The sequence below is a fragment of the Peromyscus eremicus genome, unplaced genomic scaffold, assembly GCF_949786415.1.
Source record: "Peromyscus eremicus unplaced genomic scaffold, PerEre_H2_v1 PerEre#2#unplaced_182, whole genome shotgun sequence".
In the NCBI taxonomy this organism is placed as follows: domain Eukaryota; kingdom Metazoa; phylum Chordata; class Mammalia; order Rodentia; family Cricetidae; genus Peromyscus; species Peromyscus eremicus.
This window is the reverse complement of record NW_026734419.1, coordinates 363,138-371,603: the sequence shown is the minus strand read 5'-3', so window position 1 is coordinate 371,603 and position 8,466 is coordinate 363,138.

Genomic DNA, 8,466 nt, shown 5'->3' with positions numbered 1-8,466 from the left:
AGTTCAACTAGATATGGCCCGTATTTTTAGGAAGCTCAGTTGTGATATTGTTTTCCGCAAATATTGTGTTTGCTAATAAACTTATCTGGGGTCAGACACAGTGCAGCCACAATATTAAACATAAAGTATAGGCAGTGGTAGCACCTGCCTGTAATTCAAGCATTCCAGAGGCAGAAAGCCATGTGTTCCATGATACAGACAGGCATGGTGACTCATCATGCCTTTAATCCCAGAAAGCAAGCCTTTAATCCCAGGGAGTGGTGGTAGAAAGCAGAAAGGTGTATAAGGCCTGAGGACCAGAAACTAGAAGCATTTGGCTGGTCAATCATTTGACTTGTTAAGCATTCAGACTTTTGAGTAGCAATTCAGCTGAGACCCATTCTGGATGAGGACTCAGAGGCCTCCAGTCTGAGGAAACAAGATCAGCTGAGAAGTTGGCCAGGTGAGGGTAGCTGTGGTTTGTTCTGTCTCTCTGATCTTCCAGTGTTCACCCCAATAACTGGCCTCAGATTTGTTTTTATTAATAACACCTCCTATGATTCCTGCAACACCAATTAATTTTTTTAAAAAATTTTTATTTTGCAATACAATTAAGTTCTACATACAGGCACAGATTCCCTTGTTCTCCCCCCTCCCGCTCCCCTCACCTTCCCCCCAGCCCACCCCCCATTCCAATCTCCTCCAGGGCAAAGCCTTCCCCACAGACTGAGATCAACCTGGTGGACTCAGTCCAAGTAGGTCCAGTCCCCTCCTTCCAGGCTGAGCCATGCGACCCTGCATAGGCCCAGGTTTCAAACAGCCGACTCATGCAATGAGCACAGGACCCAGTGCCACTGCCTGGATGCCTCCCAAACAGATCAGGCCAATCAACTGTCTCACCCACTCAGAGGGCCTGATCCAGTTGGTGACCCCTCAGCCATTGGTTCATATTTCATGTGTTTCCGTTTGTTTGGCTATTTGTCTCTGTGCTTTATCCGACCTTGGTCTCAATAATTCTCGCTCATATAAACCCTCCTCATTCTCGCTAATTGGACTCCCAGAGATCCACCTGGGGCCTAGTCATGGATCTCTGCCTCCAGATCCATCAGTAGTTGGATGAGGTTTCTAGCACGACAATTAGGGTGTTTGGCCATCCCATCACCAGAGTAGGTCAGTTCGGACTGTCTCTCGACCATTGCCAGCAGTCTGTTGTGGGGGTATCTTTGTGGATTTCTGTGGGCCTCTCTAGCACTTTGTTTCTTCCTATTCTCATGTGGTCTTCATTTACCATGGTCTCCTATTCCTTGTTCTCCCTCTCTGTTTTTGATCCAGCTGGGATCTCCCACTCACCCAAGCTCTCTTTCCCTCCACCCTCGCCCTTCACTACCCCCACTCGTGTCCAGGCTGTTCATGTAGATCTCATTCCATTTCTCTGTCATTGGGCGATCCCTGTGTCTTTCTTGGGGTCCTGTTTTCCAGGTAGCCTGCCTGGTGATGTGAGTAGCAGTCCAGTCATCCTTGTTCCACATCTAGTATCCTGTTATGAGTGAGTACATACCATGTTTGTCTTTCTGAGTCTGGGATACCTCACTCAGGATGATTTTTTCTAGGTCCATCCATTTGTCTGCAAACCTCATGATGTCATTGTTTTTCTCTGCTGAGTAGTATTCCATTGTGTATATGTACCACATTTTGTTTATCCATTCTTCAGTTGAAGGGCATCTAGGTTGTTTCCATGTTCTGGCTATTACAAACAATGCTGATATGAACATAGCTGAACAAGTGCTCTTGTGGTGTGGTTGAGCATTCCTTGGGTATAAGCCCAAGAGTGGTATAGCTGGATCTTGGGGGAGATGGATTCCCAATTTTCTAAGAAAGCGCCATATTGATTTCCAAAGTGAACACCAATTAATTTTGTTCTGAGCAAGCTTACTGTTCTGGCTCTATAGGAAACACAGAAGTGTGCTCATTCCTCAAAAGCGGAGGGTGTCTTTTTTAAGGCAACTAGGTGTTAATTTCCTCTTCATAAACAGAGTTGAGTCACATGCTGTCTCCTGTCCTATGAGCAACGGTTCTTTTTGGGTAAAGAAAGTCACTTTTGGGCTCCCTTTAAGATTCACAGTACAAACAGCACCATGTCTGTTCATTGCAAGTACAGAGCATTGGATATAAGAGAAGCTATGGTTCTTCTCAGTTTCCTAAGCAGAGTTAAAATAGATATGGCCAGTGTTTTTAGGAAGCATAGAACTTTTGTTCTAAGCAAGCTCACTATTATGGCTCTATAGGAAACACAGTAGAATGGAAGTGCGCTCCTTTCTCAAAAGCAGAGTGTGTTTCTTGTGTGGTAACTCAGCGTAAATTTCCCCTTCATAAACGAAGTTGAATCACATGCTGTCCTATGAGCAAAAGTTCTTTTTAAATTAGGAAAGCCACTATTGGGCTCCCATTGAGATACACAGTGAAAACAGAACCCGCGTTTGTTCCCAGAAAGTACAATGCATTGGATGTAAGAGAAGGTACGATTCTTGTCAGTTTCCTAAGCAGACTGTAACTAGATATGGCCGGCGTGTTGGAAGCACAATTCTTCTGTTCTGAGCAAGCTCACTGTTCTAGCTCTATAGAAAAAACAGTAGAGTATAAGAGAGCTCTTTTCTCAAAAGCAGAGTGTGTTTCTTGTAAGGAAGCTCAGTGTTAACTTCCCCTTCATAAACGGATTTGAATCCCCTGCTGTCTCTTGCCCTATGAGCAACAGCTCTTTTCTGGTAAGGAAAGTCACTATTGGGTACCCATAAACATACACAGAGCAAATAATACCCACGTCTGGTCCCAACAACTACAGTGCATTGGATGTAAGTTAATCTAAACTAGATATGTCCCGTGTGTATTGGAAGAACAGTTCTTTTGTTCTGAGAAAGCTCACTGTTCTGGCTCTATAGGAAATGCAGTAGAGTAGAAGAGTGATCCTTTCTCAAGCACAGATTGTGTTTCTTGTGAGGTAAATCAGTGTTAATTTCCACTTCATAAATGGAATTGAATCACACGCTGTTTCCTGTCCTAGTAGCAGCAGTTCTTTTCGAGTAAGGAAAGTCACTATTGGACTCCTATTGAAATATACAGTGCAAACAGCACCCATTTCTGTTCATAGCAAGTACAGAGCATTTGATGTAAGAGAAGCTACTGTTGTTCTCATTTCTTAAGCAGAGTTAAACTAGATAGATCCATGTTCTTAGGAAGCACAGTACTTTTGTTTTGAGCAAGCTTACTATTCTGGCTCTGTAGGAAACACAGTAGAATAAAAGAGTGCTCCTTTCTCAAAAGCAGAGGGTGTTTCTTATAAGGCTACTCGGGGTTAATTATCCCTTCATAAACAGAGTTGAATCACATGCTGTCTCTTGTCCTAAGAGCAAATGTTCTTTTCTGGTAAGGAAAGTCACTATAGGGCTTCCTTTGAGATACACAGGGCAAATGGCCCTCTCATCTGTTCCCAGCAATTACAGTGTATTGGATGTAAGAGAAGCTACTGTTCTGCTCAGGTTCCTAAGCAGAGTTGAACTAGATGTGGCCATTGTGTAGGAAGCACAGTTCTTTTGTTCTGAACAACCTCATTGTTCTGGCTATAGAGTGTGGGAGCCCGTTCTCGGGTTCCTCGTGGCTTTACCCAGCAGGTCCGCATAAAGGATGATTAGACCATGGCCCTAAGTGCAGGTGTCTGGGATGGTCTGCACTTGGCTGTGCTGGGGGAGGAGGTCTTTTGCTCCACCCCTTGGCGTCTCTATAAAACCCTGGGGGCAGAGACAGTCAGGGCCCATTGGAATAGGTTCCAGGCCCTCTCGAGGCTATCCTTTATTTTCTATCTGTTTATCTCCACGATATTCTCCGCAATAAATCCTTCTATCTAATATTTCCTGCTGCTCGCACCCAAGAAAACTCTGGGGAACTGTGGGGGTGGTTGGGTAAACACCCCACAGAATGGCGCCATGAACAGGGACTAAAGAATAAAGAAAAAAAGGGACTAAAAAAAGGGGGACTAAAAAAAGGGGGACTAAAAAAAGGGGGACTAAAAAAAGGGGGGACTAAATACAAATGAACAGGGACTAAAGACAAAGTAATAGTTTTATTACAGAGTTTTTGGCAAAAGTGCCGAGTTCAGCCCTGCCAGTGGATAAGGCATGCCGGTGTTATGGAATATATATATTTTTTATATATATTGAGAGGCAGGGGTTTTATCCTCGAGAGAAAAAGAAAGCGGACTGGAAGGATGTCCGATGCTGCAGCGAAATTCTCTTCTGTCAAAATTTTCTATCTTCTATCCCTTTCTTAATTTCTATCTGTGAAAAATAAGTATAAGATATAGCGTAGTAATAGTGTAGGAAAAACTTAGAAGTGTAAGATTATGTAGAAAAAAATAAGGCAACAAGACAGAAAAACTCTACAATTTTCTAACTTTGGTGGCTATAAACGCAAACTGGGAAAAATCTTTCTTTGGGCTTTATGAGTAGTAAAAAAGCTCTTCTCTGAGCTTTTGGGGAAGAAAAAGTTTCCTATGGAAGCTTCTTGACCTGGGGACAGCTGAAATGCTAAATCCAAGTGGCAGGAGAAAATGCTTTCTCCCTGAGGCAAAAATGGGGGTGTAAAGCCAAAAAGTTTAAAGTTGGGAAGTTTTGGGAAAAGTTGGTCTTTCTCCTGGGGAAAAAATCTTTCTCAAACTATAAAGCTTTTCTTGGAAAATTTGGGGGAAAAATCTCTTTAAAAAAGGCTTCATCTTTCTCAAATGCTCTCAAACTTAAAAACTAAAGCCTTTAACTTTCTCTCAGAAGGGCAAAAACTAGAATCACCTGAAGATATTAGTATGGGGACCACCTGAGATTAGCTCAAAGGGAAAACAACAAACCTCTTAAGACAGCAAAACCTAAGTTCTCTTTCAAGCTTTAAAAATCCTCCCTGCAATGCAGGAGGCAGGGACAAGTTTCTAAAAACCTCTTCTAAGCTCTGTCTCTTCAAGCTAGTAAAAGACAGTGGGTCAGAGTCCCCTGAGGGAAATGCTTGGGAGAGTGTGGGTAAAGAGCCCAAAAGGGCCGGAAACCTTACCTGAGAAAAGCAAAAAGCCAAGCTTTTCAGTTACAGCCAAGCTGAGGCATCAAGGGTTTTGTTTCTGAGTGAGCGTTTCAGAATAAAAAGGTACTCCTAATTGTCCTAATGCAAAGATCCCCTGAAGCAGTGCAAACTGTTAGCATTGTATCCTAGCTTCTGACCAAAAACCCAGAGGCGACTGGCCAGTATCTCTGAGTTGGAATGCATTTCGGGGATACTAGGGTTCTTGCAGTTGCAAACTTCCTGGAGCACAGAGCTGAGGCAGGAAGGTGCAGGACCCAGGGGAAGATTGCTAATGAACAAACAAAACTAAAGCCAGTGGGAACAGCACAGTTGTCTGCTTTCCTACAAGTCCCGGGTTGATAGGTCCACAACTGCAAAAAGAAATCTGAAAAAAGCTTTTCTATCAAAGTAAGGACCTTTCTGGGAAAACAGTAAAGCTGAACTGTGTCTGAAGCAGTTGTGCTGCTGAGTCAGAATGCTGTCTGAGGAAAGAGCCCAGCCAGGGCAGAACAGAACTAGTAAAGCTTTCTTTTCTGTCAGAGAAAGCACCTCTTTGAGAAAAGCTTTGTTTCAACTAACTCCCGATCAGATGAGGGAGTATAGCCCTAAGGGGTGATTGCCTCTGGCATAAGCTCTGTCCTTGAGCACCCAGACAAACACAACCTACTGGGGGACTGGACCAGGTGAAGGCCTGATGAAGCAAAACACCTGTCCTAATGGGAGTTTAGAAATGGCAAAAACCTCCCTTGTTAGATTTTCAGTCTGTACGCAAACCACACAAACCCCAAAAACAGAAACGGACTAAAGCCCCTACCTTCGGTAGCAGGGAAAGCCGCCACTGTAGTGTCGGAAACTTTCTGGGGTAGAGGGGATAAACTGAGACCAAACTGGGAACTGTCTGGGAGAAATACTCTGAAGAAACAGAGAAGGAACATAATCCTCCCCAGAAAATATATGACCTGAAAAAGCTGCTAGAATTTGAGGTGGATTCAGGGGGAGAAAAAAAGCCCCTACCTCCAAAGGCAGCTAACAGAGGAACAGAGCCACAGACAGATACCTGAAGCTCTGCATCTGGGGAAGGAAGGAACAAGCAAAATGAGATAGATCAGTGGGAGAAAATCTCTCTGAAGGAGCTATGGAAAAGCTGTTGTAAATGATCTTGTTTTTCACTGACTGGCTAAGACAAACACAAGCCCCTAGGAAAGTTGCTATCAGAAATGCCAGCCTCAATGCCAGCTAACGAGGCAGGTGCGGTTCTGATTTGGGGCCAGTGTCTGATGAAGGAGAGACATCTGTTATAGCCAGCTGAGGAGAGACCAGGAATCTCCCAACGTGCCATAGCTGAAAATGTAAAATGCTTGTTCAAATCTCCCATTGCAAAAGCAAAAAACTTTGTTCAAACCTCCCAGGCAAGAATTTGTAAGCAAGTCTGGTAAAAGAGAACCAGTTGACTCTCAGACCCAAAAAGAACTATGGGAAATGACTGAGATAAGGGACCGATATGGGACTGATCTTATTATGGACTGATATAAGGGAAATGCATTCTGGGAAAGGTAGTTTTTCTGCTAAAGATGGCGACATTGCCCTGAAACACTTTTGTCAGCTCGAAAATACGTTCATGATAAACTTAAAATACAGCTTTTAAAAGAATAAGGAGGAAAATCATCTAAGAGTTTAAGTGTCAGTTCCAATGAAAAATTGAAAGGATACGGAACTAGGTGCTTCACGGTTTGGGGCTCCTTGGTAAAATGACTTGTTTACCCTAATAGCTGTGCAAATTTTTACGGTAGTTGGATGACAAAAAGCTACCTTTAAGATCAAACAAGCCACTTTAAAATCCTTAAAACAAGAGAAAGCAGTTTATACACTGAACATTGTCTTAGATATGAAGGAGACTTACGTGAAATTAAAAACTCTTTACCTTTTGAACAAACTGCCTGCAATGAGTGATTCCTTTGCAAATCTAATAAGGAGACAAGGAAACAGGCATTCAAAGAAATGACTGCTTTATAGATGGGAACAAACTTCAGAAAATCTAGCTGTCTTACAAAAGAGTTGCTTCACCTGAAAGTTCCTTATAAAAAAATCAATGCTAAATATTACAACTGCTAATAACAGGAGTTAAAGCTAATGAAGAGAAAATACTAAATACAGTTCGGAGCTGTGCCGCTTTTGGCTTTACTAGCTCCTTTGGAAAAATACTTTATATCACCTAATAGCTGTGCGGTATTTGGCAAAGACCTTACAGCAGCTAAATACGGTAATTTCACCCTCAGTGTGAAGTGAAGTTTTTCCGTAGAACAAACCAAAAGTACTGCTGTAATAGAAACGTTTGTCTGAATTGAAGCACTTAGGGGAACTATTATGAATTTGGGTGAAGGGACAGCCTCTAGTTAAAAACCATTTACCACTGACAGTGCATCTCTGCCGGTCCGGAACGGCTGAGAGAACTGGCAACTTTGGAGTGTGGCATCATCCTGGGAAGGTTATAGTCCCCTAGCAACAACTATCACAATTCTATAACAACACTCACTAAATCCCAGTGCTTTATAACAAAGCTGACTATAAACTCTAAAATTTAGAAATGATGTACGTACTTCCTGTCTAGTTAAGAGAATCTGTCTAATAGAGATAGTACTAATAATTAAGAGTAAGAAATAGAAAAAGATGAAAATAAGATATGTGAGTTTGTAAAAATTCTCTTGTTAGATCTGTGTTAAGAAATCTTTAGGTGTTTGCTAAGTTAAATATATGCTAATAGTAGCCCTGTGTAAGTTTGTAAAATAGATCTATAGAGTTCCTTTAAGAAAATAAGCTTGCAAGAAATATCGAAGGTAGTCTTAAGACGTGTAGTAATAAGCTTGTAAGAAGTAAAGATACCCAAGAGTGGTATAGCTGGATCTTGGGGGGGGTAGTGAAGGGCGAGGGTCGAGGGAAAGAGAGCTTGGGTGAGTGGGAGATCCCAGCTGGATCAAAAACAGAGAGGGAGAACAAGGAATAGGAGACCATGGTAAATGAAGACCACATGAGAATAGGAAGAAACAAAGTGCTAGAGAGGCCCACAGAAATCCAAAAAGATACCCCCACAACAGACTGCTGGCAATGGTCGAGAGACAATCCGAACTGACCTACTCTGGTGATGGGATGGCCAAACACCCTAATTGTCGTGCTAGAAACCTCATCCAACTACTGATGGATCTGGAGGCAGAGATCCATGACTAGGATCCAGGTGGATCTCTGGGAGTCCAATTAGCGAGAATGAGGAGGGTTTATATGAGCGAGAATTGTTGAGACCAAGGTCGGATAAAGCACAGAGACAAATAGCCAAACAAACGGAAACACATGAAATATGAACCAATGGCTGAGGGGTCACCAACTGGATCAGGCCCTCTG